The following is a 16,301-nucleotide window of genomic DNA, read 5'->3' on the forward strand; positions in this document are numbered from 1 at the left end:
GAGAGGGAGAGAGTGTGTGTGTGTTTGCACTTTTCCCTGTTTCTCTTTCTTTATGTGTGAGTGTGTATGTGTGTCTGTTTCTATGTAGGAATGTGTGTTTGTGTGTGTGTGTGTGTGAGAGAGAGTGTGTATACTGTGCATATGTTTCTCTTTTTATGTGTGTGTGTGTGTCGGTTTCTATGTGAGAATGTGTGTTTGTGTGTGTCTGTTTCTCTGTGTCTATTTCTGTCCTGCTATGTGTGTATGTGTGTGTTAGCTTCACTCATTAGTCCCTGTTTCTGTATTAGCTACGGTGTCCTCCTTGGCAGGAGCGAAGCGAGAACTCATGGTCCAGCAGCAGATAGGATCAATGCACAGGACAGATCGATGTGTATTCAAAACTGATGTGGGGCCATGGGATGTTGTTGCGCACCACAAGTGGGTTAGCAGCTAATCTGCTCTGCTGTTGAGCAGTGTGTGTGTGTGTGTGCAGAGACGTCTTGCCCATAGGGGGCACAAGGGTACACCCCCTCAGATTTGTCAAGTTTTTATTGTATTTTTACGACGTTCATTTAGTAACTACACATCATTTTTAAGCCCATGTTTTATCATGATTATTCGTAATCATATCTGTCAGCTGTATTTTGAGGAGGGGGCACAGCGACTCGACCCCCCCCCCCCCCCCCCCCCTCTTATTCTTTCAGTTTCCTTTCAAGGTGCACCACGGAGAAAAGACACACGTTGTTTGATTTGACTTTAGCTGCCGGTGATGGGCAGGACTCGCAGGAGGTATGTTTGTAAATTCATTTGCTCAAGAAATGTAGCCTATTGATTCCTTCTCGATTAATATAATGAACATGTTTTGTTGTTTCTCTGTAACACTAGCAACATCCATTTTAGGAAGTTGGCTTTAGCTAACCAGCTAGATAGGTTCCCTGTCTCCCAACCAATAACTAGGTACCAAGCCAATTCAGGCTATCAATGGAGTTCGAGTCGCTTGTCTAACTATCTTAGCTTGCATGCCTGCTGGCAAGGTTGCTAGACTTTAGAAAAGCAAGCAATTACTAAATGTACTGAATAAGACACATCTTTTTCCCCCCAGATTTACCTAGAGACACAGAGAAGGATATTTAGTTTCTTTAAAAAAAAAGGATACAGACAGGTCAAGAGGTATGCTTAGATATACAAAACATATGTGGTTTAAATGTAATCTGGCATTTTATGATAATATCATGATATTTGTGTATTAATTATGATGCCATGATATGTGCCTGTATTGATGATGTGTGTTAATTATTTTTTTATTTCACCTTTATTTAACCAGGTAGGCCAGTTCAGAACATGTTCTCATTTACAACTGTGACCTGGCCAAGATAAAGCAAAGCAGTGCGACACAAACAACAACATAGAGTTACATATGGAATAACCAAAAGTACAGTCAATAACACAATAGAAAAGTCTATATACAGTGTGTGCAAATTAGGTAAGATTAGGGAGGTAAGGCAATAAAGAGTCATATTGGCGAAATAATGACAATTTATCAATTAAACACTGGAGTGATAGATGTGCAGAAGATGAATGTGCAAGTAGAGATACTTGAGTGCAAAGGAGCAAAACAATAAATAACAATATGGGGATGAGGTAGTTGGGTGGGCTATTTACAGATCAACTATGTACAGGTGCAATGATCTGTAAGCTGCTCTGACAGCTGATGCTTAAAGTTAGTGAGGGTGATATGTGTCTCCAGGTTCAGTGATTTTTGCAATTTGTTCCAGTCATTGGCAGCAGAGAACTGGAAGGAAAGGCGGCCAATGAGGAATTGGCTTTGGGGGTGATCAGTGGAGTACCTGCTGGAGCACGTGCTACGAGTGGGTGCTGCTATGGTGACCAGTGAACTGAGATAAGGCAAGGCTTTACCTAGCAAAGACTTATAGATGACCTGGAGCCAATGGGTTTGGCGACGAATATGAAGTGAGGGCCAGCCAACGAGAGTATACAGGTTGCAGTGGTGGGTAGTATATGGGGCTTTGGTGACAAAATGGATGGCACTGTGATAGACTGCATCCAATTTGCTGAGTAGAGTGTTGGGGGCTATTTTGTAAATGACATCGCCGAAGTCAAGGATCGGTAGGATTGTCAGTTTTACACGAGTATGTTTGGCAGCATGAGTGAAGGATGCTTTGTTGCGAAATAGGAAGTCGATTCTAGATTTAATTTTGGATTGGAGATGCTTAATGTGAGTCTGGAAGGAGAGTTTACAGTCTAACCAGACACCTAGGTATTTGTAGTTGTCCACATATTCAAAGCCAGAACCGTCCAGAGTAGTGATGCTAGATAGGCGGGCAGGTGCGGGCAGCGATCAGTTGAAGAGCATGCATTTAGTTTTACTTGCATTTAAGAGCAGTTGGAGGCCACGGAAGGAGAGTTGTATGGCATTGAAGCTCGTCTGGAGGTTTGTTAACACAGTGTCCAAAGAAGGGCCTGAAGAATTCAGAATGGTGTCGTCTGTGTAGAGGTGGATCAGAGAATCACCAGCAGCAAGAGCGACATCATTGATGTATACAGAGAAGAGAGTCGGCCCGAGAATTGAACCCTGTGGCACCCCAATAGAGACTGCCAGAGGTCCGGACAACAGGCCCTCCGATTTGACACACAGAACTATATCTGAGAAGTAGTTGGTGAAGCAGGCGATGCAGTCATTTGAAAAACCAAGGCTGTTAAGTCTGCCGATAAGAATGCGATGATTGACAGAGTCGAAAGACTTGGCCAGGTCGATGACTACGGCTGCACAGTAATGTATTTTATTGATGGCGGTTGTGATGTTGTTTAGGACCTTGAGCGTGGCTGAGGTGTACCCATGACCAGCTCGGAAACCAGATTGCATAGCGGAGAAGGTACGGTGGGATTCGAAATGGTCGGTGGTCTGTTTGTTAAATTGGCTTTCGAAGACCTTAGAAAGGCAGGGTAGGATAGATATAGATCTAACAGTTTGGGTCTAGAGTGTCTTCCCCTTTGAAGAGGGGGATGACCGTGGCAGCTTTACAATCTTTGGGGATTATGATCCCATGTACTGTGTTGTAATGTGGATGTAATATCCTAGGCATGTTAGTGCAGTATGTTATGTGATTAACATCAGTCAGTCTAACACCCTCATTAAAATTACAATTGAACATAATGACTATGGTTCAGGATTGCAGGAAAAAAAGCTGTTTAGGGTGTTTGAAAAATGGTAAATTCTCCAATTTCCACCCCCCCCCCCCTCCAAACTCACATACTTCATGCCCCCTCTAAAATAATGGGTTCATTACACCTCTGTGTGTCTGTATTTGTGTGAAGCGGAATTAGGCACCAGATATTTTTCTCCCCCAGCATCCTGCTTTGGTTAGATTGTTTTGAGAGAGATATAGCCACGTTAATCTGTATTTATTACTTATTTTATTATTACGTGTTTTATTTTCAATTATTCTATTTTTCTTTCTCTGAGTTGTTGGGAAGGGCCCGTAAATAAGCATTTAGTCTACACATGTTGTTTTACGAAGCATGTGACAAATACGATTTGATTTGAGTGAGTGAGCGAGCGAGAGAGCTGACGCTTTGGTAGGGGAAGTCGGCACAATGGCAGCCAGGGCTTTCCCCGATTTAGAGCAGGGATTAAAAAAACTGGAGGAGAGAGGGACGAAAAAAAGGAAAGGCAAGGCAGAAAGAGAGAGAAGGAAGGGAAGCTTGGCTGCATGCTAGCTGCCGCTCCAGCAAAAGGGGAGGGAGGCAGAAGTGTAAAGAGAAAGCTCAGACTCTTGTCTCACTCAGTGGAGTTTTGAGTGAGTGAGTTCTCAGTCAGACAGACGGTGACCAGACGGAGGCTCTCTGCCTTCCTTTCTGCTCTGCTGTGGCATTTCAGGAGTTGAGGAGGGGGCAAGAAGGAATGTCAGCCGGTTATTGTTCTGGAGGAGCATGTCTGACTGACCGACTGTGTGGGGAATGTTAGGTCAGGTGTTCCCCTGTAAGCTACATGTCGTCTGACTTGAAGGAAAGACGAGAAGAGAAGACAGAGACTTCAGACTACACAACAGAACAGAGTTCTCTGCCTCTTGCACAGGTATTGTGATGTGTTTGTGCGTGCGTGCGTTGATTTATGGCTGCGTGTTATTGAAACAGCATTATATACTCATATAGAGCTTGTTGAGTTTCAGTTTTCTCCTCTACTGTATCCATGTTTTTCATTGATCCCCTCTTTCTTTACCTCCTACTGTATCAATGGTTTTCATTTGGAGATATAGATATTTTAGGGCCAATATCGATTTTTGGGGGTCAAGGAGGCCGATGTCTGATATTTTAGGCCGATATTCAAAAGCAGTATATTTGTAAATTTTTATGACAAATATTACCAGAGATTAATGCATAATTTTTTTTTGTATATATATATAATTTTTTACTAAATTAACTACAAAGCAACATAATTGTAATACTTGAATACTTATTTGAATGGTAAATCTTTTGATAAACTGTATGAATTAAGATGGCATAGGCCTACTCACAAAACAGGTGAATGTGGAGTCGGTAAGAGTGTGTGCATGCATTGAGTTATTGAGCTTGTGTTCCTTCCATTTGGGACTTACACAGAGTGGACAAAACATTAAGAACACCTTCCTAATATTGAGTTTGATTAAAAATCCTTCTTTAACCTGTCTCCTCCCCTTCATCGTCACTGATTTTGAAGTGGATTTAACAAGTGACTCAAATGGCTAGTTCAGCTATCTGTCAAGAAATTGGCGTATTGTAACTTGATCCTACTGTTACATATCTCCCCATCGCTCATATCACTTGCTGCTGTTTACTGCTACTATGAGAACTAGCTCAATGGCAATGACATTTGCAACCAATCCATACATGTGAATAATATTTAACAAGGAGACTGAGGGTAGGAAAAAAGCTGAAAAGGCTATGCACGTTCTGTCTGTGACTCAAGTCTGCCCATAGTTTGTGAAGTGAGAATGCACACTCGCTCGCGCTGATCTACAGCTTTCTTGGCCCCTAAACCTGCAGGAAGATTCTTAGGTTGCTAAACCTATTTCCAACCTTTATTTAGGTCGCTTAAAACACTTCCTACTTTCCCTATTACAACAATCATCTAATCTGACTGTCAACTGTCAATTTACGGATACGATTGCGGCTGGTCAGATCATCACACCAGTAAATAGCTAACCTTACACCCCAAGTCAGATGTCTCGTTGCCAAAAATGGTGCATGTTCAAAAGGATAACCAGCTAATGTTGGATAGCTACGTTGGCTATTATCTCCTGATATCTTAGCAGGGGTGTTTATCTAGCCAGCTACAGTAGCTAGCATAGTAGCTAATCTAGCTATTACCACAGATGAAAGGATTAGTTATCATAATCTTTACTAACAGGGCACATAGCTATCTGCTTAGCTAGCTAGCTTGTTTATTGCATGCATGTCCGGGAATGTCGACACAAGCTTTATTATTAGTGAATTAACTAAATTAATATTTCCAGTCACAGCTAGCTTGCTGCTGATTTTCCTAGCTAGACATTCCTCTGCATTCTGCAGGGCTCGTGGCTCAGGCGGTGAGTGTCGACTGGCATACAGTACCAACAGTTTTGCTATGTAAAGGGACTATTGGCAAAGCCAACAGAGAAGGGCTAATAGAATAGAAAAGGCCAATATCGGCCCGATATATCGGCTGATTATCGGTCCTTCACTATCCTCATTGATCCCCCTCTTTCTTTACCTCCTCTACTGTAGCCATGGTTCTGATTGACTCCTTCTCTCTTCACCTCCTTTCGTTATCGCTCTCTCCTTTCATCTAACTTCTTAGACCATTAAGAGTGCTGCTGCTACTTTGTGGTGTTTTTGTGTGGCACTGTGAACTGTTTGTCATATCCTGTCCAGGCGGAGTTGGGATTGAGGCCTCCCTTTTCCCTGATCCTTTTTGAATTTGTTTTACCTTTACTGTAAAATAATACGTATCAAGTTTGGAGGGTGGTATGTTATGGATGATGTGTAACATCTTAAAGAGTGCCTGTGTCTTTAAGAGTGTATAATAAGAAAAATAGCCTAGTGGGGATATGTTTTTTGTTCATTATATGTGCCCAACCAGATGATGCAGGTAGCCTAGTAGTAAGAGTGTTTGGCCAGTTACCGATAGGTTGCTGGATCGAATCCCCGAGCTGACAAGGTAAAAATCAGCCGTTCTGCCTCTGAACAAGGCAGTTAACCCACTGTTCCCCAGTAGGCCTTCATTGTAAGCAAGAATTTGTTTTTAACTGACTTGCCTAGTTAAATAAAGGTTCTGTTTAAAAAATGTAAATGCAGGCTACTTTCTGTCTGTTGGCCTTGACTTTGGCAGGATGGTTGATGTTGGTCAGGGGCTAACAAGGCTAAATGCTAACTCCACTCCCACTAACTCCTCAGTCAGTCCAATCAGTGAGTGAGTCTTTAAGCAGGGCTTACTTACTGCACATGTTTGTGGTGTGTTTCTTCATGGGCAGAGTGACGTAGGACCAAGGAGGACGAGGTGAACCCAGCAGGATGAGCTGCTGGATGGGGGGTGGTTACATAACAGACAGCCAAGTCCCACAGAGGAGAGCTACGCGTGTGTGTGTGTGTGTGTGTGTGTGTGTGTGTGTGTGTGTGTGTGTGTGTGTGTGTGTGTGTGTGTGTGTGTGTGTGTGTGCTCGTGCATATGTGTGAGAGGAGGTGGTCTTGACTGACTCTTCCACCCACCATGAGCTCATCAGCTCACTTAGCTCATCCTATCACAGCAATAGGGTGATGTGTGTTTGTGCATGTGTGTCTGTGGGTGGTGCATGCGAACAGTCATGTTTGTGTTTATGTGTGTGTGTGTGTGTGTGTGTGTGTGTGTGTGTGTGTGTGAGAGAGATCTCCCTCCCTCAGTGTTTTGTTCAACATAGCCATGGTCTCCCTGCTTTATTTCATCAAGGTATTTTAATGACATAATCATCCTACTACCTCTGCTAGAGGTACAAGGACACCTTCATCTCAAATGGAACCCTATTCCCTTTATAGTGCACTACTTTTGACCAGGGCCCAACATTCACCATGATGAAATTAAAGGGTGGGAAAAAACTAGCTTACAGGATTGTTACGATGTCTTTACCATCTGGGTGCAGTAATACTCTGTAACAGTGGTCTGATACACGACATTAACCTGATGTTCAGTGGATGTCTTTGTTTTGTTATGCTGTTATATGGGTGCAAAAGCGATGGAGGGGAAAAAACAAGAGAGGAGAGAGAGTGGGAAGAGAGAGATGGAAAGAGTGAGGAGTGGGAGAGATGGAGAGTGTGGGGGGAGGGTAGAGAGAAGGCTCTCCTCTGTCAGCGTGTTCCACTGGGTAGGATTATGTAACGTTACCTCCTGCCTGCCTGTCGAGTAACAACGTGAGGCAGAGGCATGGCAGCAGCAACAACAACATCAAGGTAGCTAGCAAGCAGTGCCTCTCTCCTCTCAGCCTACTGAGACCCTCCTTTCTTTCTGTGGACTGGTGTAAGACTCCACTGATTTTATGCCATTTTGCATCAGTAACACAAGCTTAATAGTGCACATTTTTGACACTCCTCGTGTCTTCCTTATCTTTCATATTTTGCTATAATAAGTGAAGAACATTTTATTTTTTGTGTACTCAGTTGTTCAAAAGACAGGCTGACATTATCTTTGAGAAAGGTCTTGGCCGAGCAGTTAATTTCAGATGCATAAAGGAGCATTTGAACGTGGCCTTTCTGTCCCATTCCTGCAGTTCTGATCGCAACCATATTTGACACAAACACTATGCTGTGGTCTAGAGAAAAGACTGATAGAAATGCCTCTCATAGGGAATGTTATTAAAGAAGAGGCAGGCTTCTTCAATACAGTCGTTGTTCATCTGCTGTTTTGTCCCTCTGGATGGGAGGCAGGGGGGGTTGATCGAAGCAATTGCTTTAAATCAGAGGAATTCTTGTAATTTCATGTTTGTGTGTGTGACTGTGAATTGTAAAATATAACCCTATGAATATTACACACACACACACACACACACACACACACACACACACACACACACACACACACACACACACTAACTCAGATGTTCGTGTCCTGCCGTGAAACTTCCATTAATACACACACACACACAGAAACACTCTTTATCGTCCATTAACACACACACAATACCAGTGAGAAGTTTGGATACCCCTACTCATTCCAGGGTTTCTTTATTTTTACTATTTTTTACATTGTAGAATATTAGTGAAGACATCAAAACTATGAGGAATCATGTAGTAACCAAAAAAGTGTTCAAATATATTTTATATTTGAGATTCTTCTTACCTTGATGATAGCTTTGCACACTCTTGGCATTCTCTCAACCAGCTTCATGAGTCAGTCACCTGGAATGCATTTCAATTAACATGTGTGCCTTGGTAAAAGATCCTTTGTGGAATTGCTTTCCTTAATGCTATTGAGCCAATCAGTTGTGTTGTGACAAGGTAGGGAGGGGTAGTATACAGAAGATAGCCCTATATAGTAAAATACCAAGTCCATATTTTGGCAAGAACAGCTCAAATAAGCAAAGAGAAACGACAGTCCATCATTATATAGGACATGAAGGTCAGTCAATCCGGAAAATGTAAAGGACTTTGAAAGTTTCTTCAAATGCCGGCGCAAAAACCATCAAGCGCCATGATGAAACTGGCTCTCATGGGGACTGCCACAGGAAAGGAAGACCCAGAGTTCAAATCAAATTTGATTTGTCACATGCGCCGAATACAACAGATGTGGGTGGGCCTTACAGTGAAATGCTTACTTACAAGCCCTTAACCAACAATGCAGTTAAGTCAAATGAAGTGTTAAGTAAAAAATAGATAATAGTAATAACAGTAACAAATAATTAAAGAGCAGCAGTAAAATAACAATAGCGAGGCTACATACAGGGGCTACCGGTACAGAGTCAATGTGAGGGGGCACCGGTTAGTCGAGTTTAATGAGGTAAAATGTACACTACCGTTCTGGATCAAGTTTGGGGTCACTTAGAAAAGTCCTTGTTTTTGAAAGAAAAGCTAAATATGTCCATTTAAAATATCAAATTGATCAGAAATATAGTGTAGACATTGTTAATGTTGTAAATGACTATTGTTGCTGAAAACGGCAGATTTTTTATGGAATATCTACATAGTCCGTAGAGGCCCATTTTATCAGCAACCATCACTCCTGTGTTCCAATGGCACATTGTGTTAGCTAATCCAAGTTTATCATTTTAAAAGGCTAATTAATCATTAGAAAAACCCTTTTGCAAATACAGTATGTTAGCACAACAGAAAACTGTTGTTCTGATTTAAAGAAGCAACAAAACTGGCCTTTAAACTAGTTGAGTATCTGGAGCATCAGCATTTGTGGGTTCGATGACAGGCTCAAAATGGCCAGAAACAAAGCACTTTCTTCTGAAACTCGTCAGTCTATTCTTGTTCTGAGAAATGAAGACTATTCCATGCAAGAAATTGCCAAGAAACTGATGATATGGTACAACACTGTGTGCTACTCCCTTCACAGAACAGCGTGAACTGGCTCTAACCAGAATAGAAAGAGAAGTGCACCACTAAGCAAGAGGACAAGTACATTAAAGTGTCTAGTTTGAGAAACAGATGCCTCACAAGTCCTCAACTGGCAGCTTTGTTAAATAGTACCCGCAAAACACCAGTCTCAACGTCAACAGTGAAGAGGCGACTCCGGGATGCTGGCCTTCTAGGCAGAGTTCCTCTGTCCAGTGTCTGTGTTCTTTTGCCCATCTTAATATTTTTTTCAGTCTGAAATGTGGCTTTTTCTTTGCAACTCTGCCTAGAAGGGCAGAATCCCGGAGTCGCCTCTTCACTGTTGACATTGAGACTGGTGTTTTGGGGGTAGAAGCTGTTAAAGTCTTTTGGACTTAGACTTGGTGCTTCAGTACCACTTGCCATACGGTAGTAGAGAGAACAGTTTATGACTAGGGTGGCTGGAGTCTGACAATTTTTAGGGCCTTCGTCTGACACCGGTATAGAGGTCCTGGATGGCAGGAACCTTGGCCCCAGTGACGTGCTGGGCCGTACGCACTACCCTCTGTAGTGCCTTGTGGTCGGAGGCTGAGCAGGTATCATACCAGGCAGTGATGCAACCAGTAAGGATGCTCTCGATGGTGCAGCTGTATAACTTTGAGGTTCTGAGGACCTCTGCTGCCGAGGATAAGTTCATTCGAGTTAACTGCACTTCAGATTGCGGCCCAAATAAATGCTACAGAGTTCAAGTAACAGACATCTCAACATCAACTGTTCAGAGGAGACTGCATGGACTCAGGCCTTCTTGGTCGAATTGCTGCAAAGAAACCACTACTAAAGGATACCAATAATAAGAAGAGACTTGCTAGGGCTATAAAACACGAGCAATGAACATTAGAGCCTTGGAAATCTGTCCTTTGGTCTGATGACTCGAAATTTGAGATTTTTGGTTCCAACCGCTGTGTCTTTGTGAGACACAGAGTTAGAGAACAGATCTCTGCATGTGTGGTTCCCACCGAGAAGCATGGGGGAGGAGGTGTGATGGTGCTTTGCTGGTGACACCAGCATGGCTACCACAGTATTCTGCAGTGTTACACCATCCCATCTGGTTTGCGCTTAGTGGGACTATCATTTATTTTTCAACTGGACAATGACCCAACACACCTCCAGGCTGTGTAAGGGCTATTTGACCTAGCAGAGTGATGGAGTGCTGCATCAGATGACCTGGCCTCCACAATCACCTGACCTCAACCCAATTCAGATGGTATGGGATGAGTTGGGCCACAGAGTGAAGGAAAAGCAGCCAACAAGTGCTCAGCATATGTGGGTACTCCTTCAAGACTGTTGGAAAAGCATTCCAGGTGAATCTGGTTGTGAGAATGCCAAGAGTGCAAAGCTGTCATCAAGGTGGCTAGTTTGAAGAATCTCAAATATTTTCTTGAACACTTTTTTTGGTTACTACATGATTTCATATGTGTAATTTCATAGTTTTGATGTATTCACTATTATTCTACAATGTCAAATATAAAAAAAATGAAAAACCCTTAAATGAGTAGGTGTGTCCGAACTTTTGACTCGTACTGTAGTTCTTTGTTGTTTACAGGCAGAGACCCTTATTCCTGTCTAAAATTACCACAGTACACTACTGCCAAATTATCCCAGTGTCTCCCTAATTAGTGTTGGGTTTGTTTTCACTGTTTGGGTTTTGTTTTGCAATGATTTACCGGAACACATAAATGCCTATTTATTTACCACCACTTCACAGTGACATTGCAAAAAACAGTGTGGTCACTCACTAGGGTAGTGTCCCAAATGGCACCTTATTCCTATGTACAGATGTGCACTTCTTTTGATCAGGGCCCATACGACTCTGGTAAAAAGTAGTGCACTGTATAGGGAATAGGGTGCCATTTGGGAAACAGCCTGTGTTTGTCCCTGGCCTTGGTAAATATTTATCTGATTGGGTGAAGCCACTTGTTTAGGTTGGCTCGTTATTTTAGCCTTCAGGACTTCCCCTAATAGCCATATCCAAAACTGAAACCCAGGGAAGTTCCCTCTTTATATAGCCAGGCCCAAATAATCAGGCCAAACCTCCTTTCAGGTTTCTAACTGCTCTAACACTAAAAGGGCATTATAATCATTTTCACAATTTCATAGTATTATTCCAAACTTAGTGTGGAAATACACAGGTATATTGGAAACACTTGAGAAATGAGGGCTACAGTGTCTATTGAACGCAGGTGGTCCCACATAGGTGTGGTTCCTGATTTAATTCATAAATTAACTTCTCATCATGCTTAGCCATCATGCTTAGGGTCATGTATAAAAATGCTGGTCTGGCCAATATTTTGCCCATTATTTTGGCTACCATGGCTACACCCTCATAGAATGACAATGCTAGGGCACGAGTTGTCACTGATTGGTTTGATGAGCATGAAAACGATGTAAACCATATGCAATGGCCGTCTCAGTCACCAGATCTCGACTCAATTGAACACTTGTGAGATTCTGGGGAGTTTTCCACCACAGTCAACAAAACTACAAATGGAATTTCTCGTGGGAGAATGGTGTTGCATTCCTCCAATAGAATTCCAGACATAAAAAACATAGGAAAATCACATTTTTGGCTATACAGGGCCTTTAAGTTGTTTAAGTGTAGATGAAGTTTTAGTTGAACAACGAATTGAGTGATTCATTTTGAAAGATGGCTTTAAGAAGATGCCACATTAATTGTGTATCCCCAGTTTTGCTATAGGCCTACGATCTGTTAATTTTCTCTCTAAATAAGTAGGCCTACCCAATTAATGTTTTTGCGCTATAGTAAGTTAACACCACAGCTGCTAAGACAAAGAACAGAGTTTGATTTGTTTACCAGGACTGAGAGAGGAGAAAATAATTAACTGGCTCACTCAACACCTGTATCTCCTCCTTGTTGAGTTAGAAGTTGGGCAGAAGGCAGTTGGCAGAGCCTACCACCCCAACTCCCGTCCTCCCCCCTCCGCTCCTCCCTTCCCTCTCCTTCCACCATTGCCTCTGGCACTTCAGACGAACGCTCTTGCGCCAAAAAGAGAGCAAGAAAAAGAGAGCTGAGCGAGAGAGAAAAAAGAACGAGAGAGCCGAGAGCCGGAACCCCTGGAGGGTACCAGAGCTTCTTCTAGTGACGTCACCATACTCCACCACTGTGTTTGGGCTGGCCCAGCTCCCCTCCTTCCTCTTCCCCGTCCCTCCTATCTCCTCCTTCCCTGACAGGAATTCCCCTCCTTGTCGCCAAGTTACTGTGGCTACCGCTGCAGCTCCACAGCTGTTTGGCCAAAAATGATGACTTATGACTGTGTTGACTGATGGATGAGTATGTAAGCTATACAAAAGACTTGTTGTTTGCGTTTCAGGACAAAGGCCAGTCACCAAGTGTTTGTTGAATGTGAGATCAGACTAGCTAGCTTCTATATAGTATCTGGATGGAGAGATACATACTTTACAGTAGTCAGTAGGTAGGCTAGTGGTTAGAGCATTGGGCCAGTAACCGAAAGGTCACTAGTTTGAGCAAGGCACTTGAATTGCTCCAGGATCACTGTTGATAATGGCAGACCCTGCTGGCCCAGCTCCCCTCCACTCTCTGAGGGTCTCGGAGGGAGTGGGAATTTAAAAAATATCTCCATTTCACACACGTGAAATAGGAGAAATATAAGCACCCACTAATGCTATTATATATACCCCCCGTGACTTGTACAGTGTGTGTGTGTGTGTGTGTGTGTGTGTGAGCTGAATGGGTGGACTGCTCCCCAGGGGTTGAGGGAGCATTCAGGGTTGAGTGCCGCTAACTGCCACCGTCCACAGCAACGTGTTTGATGAGAGCAGAGGTGACAGGGAGCAGCTCGGCTGCTGTCACTCATAGAGCAACTGTAACAACAATGGCAACCAATTTAATATGGACAGTCATATGGTAAGGGGCCAGGGATGAGGGAACCGACATGTTAGGAATGAAATAGAGTTCATGTAACCTTCAGTTTTTGCCTCAGAACACTACTGCTGTCTGTTTTAAAGTTTATCCACAGGAGACCTATCTGAAGCAAATGTTAAATGAACATGCAAGGTGTAGGTTTGTTTTAGATAGAACAACTTGTTAGTGTAACCGGTGTGAAATGGCTAGCTAGTTAGCGGGGTGAGCGCTAATAGCGTTTCTTAGGCGTAGTTTTTTTTCAGGGTAGCCTAATATTAATGTACCACACACCCGTGCTGAATTTCTCCACACCTACTCCTGGAGTTGTTACTGAGGCCGTGTCCGAGATGACACCCTATTCCCTATATCCCACCCCTAGGGCTCTGGTCAAAGGTAGGGCACTATATACTGTAGGGAATAGGGTGCTCTTTGGGACTCAGACCTGCAGTGAGTGAGTGGCAGAGGCTTCTCCAAACGACCTGCTTCAGCTAATGACTGTGTTGATGTAGCATTTAGCTTTAGCCAAGTGTGCAGAAGACATGGCAACTTCGGGCTAAAGTATCTAATTAATTAATGTGATTACGGAATGCATTAAAAAAAGTAATCTTAGTCTCAGCCGTGCGACAATCACCCAGCCCTCAGCTTACCACGGCTGGTCCGAAGGGCTTGTGTGAGGTTTGTTGTGCGTGTGTATGTGTGTGACTGCATGTGAAGGTTGTTTTTACACTGAATCTAATGGAACATGCTTCCTACCCCGCTCCGTCTGGTCGCCTTTGCTGGCTGTCTGTCCGTGGAGTCAGTTGAGTGGATCCGCAGTCTGGATGTTCGTTCTGTCACACACACACACACACACACACACACACACACACACACACGCACACTAGCTCTGGTTCACGACCCGTAAAAGAACCAACCTATGGGGAACTTGAGATTTTGATCCAATCAACTTTGACGTGTGGCTTGTTTTGTTTCCCGTTTTGGGGTTTTATGCAGAGAAAGGAAAGAGTGTGTGTGTGTGTGTGTGTGTGTGTGTGTGTGTGTGTGTGTGTATTTGGGATGGCTGTAACATTTCAATTATAATTTCTCTCCCCTGTCTTAATCAATCAGGAAGTGATACCAATCACATGGACTGATTTCTCTATTTTCTTTTCCCTAATTTCTTTACTAAATTTGCGTTTTGTTTAATTTGTTTTGTTAGATTTTATCTATTTCAATTAGATCAATCTTTACCCATTCCACTGATAGAACATATTTTCTGACATGAGTGATTTGTAAGACACATTGAATCACATACCTGTTTGGTGTGTTCCTGATTGTTTGTTAAATGTAAATATCAACCAGCAATGTCATTTAGTTCTGTTTTCTAGAGCCAGTTTGAATCATTGGGTCTATTTCAGCACCATAATCACACCTTCCATGATTGGCAACTGAGAAAGAAACAAATCATAATTTAGCTCTGCTTGGCCATGTGTTTTTGGTTTGGCAGTCTGTCTCTTTATTTACACAGGACAGATTTTTGTCTAATAGCGATGGAAGTTTCAGAATTCACATTTGTCACCACCCGCGCCATTACGCAGACACACACCCACACAACCCCCCCCAACCAACACATCTCAATCTGACCACTGTAGTTTTATATGCAGTACCAGTCAAATGTTGACACACCTACTCATTAAAAGGTTCTTACTTTTGACTATTTATCTACATTGTAGAATAAATAGAAGACATCAAAACTATGAAATTACACATATGGAATTACAGTATGTAGTAACCAAAAAGTGCTAAACAAATCTAAATATATTTGACATTCTTCAAAGTATCCACCCTTTGCCTTGATGACAGCTTTGCACACGCTTGGCAATCTCTCAACCAGCTTCACCTGGAATGCTTTTCCAACAGTCTTTAAGGAGTTCCCACATATGCTGAGCACTTGTTGGTTGCTTATTCTACAATGTAGAAAATAGTAAAAATTATGAAAAACCCTTGAATAAGTCGGTGTGTCCAAACTTTTGACTGATACTGTTCAAGGAAGATTCCCACCAATCAATGGACGCCTGTTTGCTGCCTGCCGGTCTACTGCCTGCCTGCCTACCTACCTCCCACTGTTTCCTGTAGGGCCAGCCGCACTGTAAAGAACCCACACCAAAACTTGTGTGTGTGTGTACATGTTCAAAACCAAACTTGTAAGTTGTGACTGGGTGTTTGACTCAGTTTGTGCATAATGCCTGTTGTGTCCATTCACTACCTTGCCTATACACACCACACCACAACCATCTCCCTCCCAGTCTATCCCAATGGAACGAGACGCGCCCAGCCCCAACAGGAAACGCTGCACCACACCATCCTCCCACGCTGCCTCCCCTCCTCCTGTCCTCGCAGAGTGCTTAGTAGTCGGAAGCTGATCCCGTAACTAGAGACCGAGAGACGGAGCGAGATTCGCCTGAATTATTTGTTTGTCATGCTGCATGGCTTTTGAGAAGCGAAACTCTCAGACGTGCAGTCAGCACTGAAGTCTGCGTGGTTCCCTTTTTATTTTTATTTCTCCTCGTTCTCTGCCCCTCTCTCTCTCTCTCTCTCTCTCTCTCTCCATACCTCCCTCCTTGTCCACTAGGATTGACGGAGAGAGTCGGAGCACTCAGCACAGCACTGCAGTCTAGCACAGGGTAGTCTGGGTGGTTATTTCTTTCTCATCCTCACACACTCTTTCCATACCTCCTGGTCTATTAAGGCTGATGGAGCCAGTCGCTCCAGTGAGTGTCTGTGGGAGTGGGGAAGGTCAAAGCAGTGTGCACTAGCCTGTAAGTCTGCTGATGATGATAGACTGTTGGGTAATAGGACACTA

The 16,301-nt window shown here is 43.1% G+C and overlaps 1 protein-coding gene across 8 annotated transcripts in view; it reads left to right on the forward strand.

Annotated features, from left to right (window-relative positions):
* hivep1 (HIVEP zinc finger 1) overlaps positions 1–16,301 on the forward strand; it is an 85,838-nt gene that overhangs the window by 32,271 nt on the left and 37,266 nt on the right. Inside the window, exon 1 of one of the 8 annotated variants that reach the window (XM_021560100.3) lies at positions 3,555–4,075. The exons of 6 other annotated variants lie outside the window; for them this stretch is intronic. The gene's annotated coding sequence lies outside the window, so the exon portion shown is untranslated. Of the gene's footprint in view, positions 1–3,554; positions 4,076–16,301 lie in introns of those variants that run through there. One more of the 8 variants, XM_021560101.3, reaches the window with a different exon arrangement.

This window comes from Oncorhynchus mykiss, chromosome 30, assembly GCF_057628025.1.
Source record: "Oncorhynchus mykiss isolate SJ-2025 chromosome 30, ASM5762802v1, whole genome shotgun sequence".
NCBI classification, from domain to species: Eukaryota; Metazoa; Chordata; class Actinopteri; order Salmoniformes; family Salmonidae; genus Oncorhynchus; species Oncorhynchus mykiss.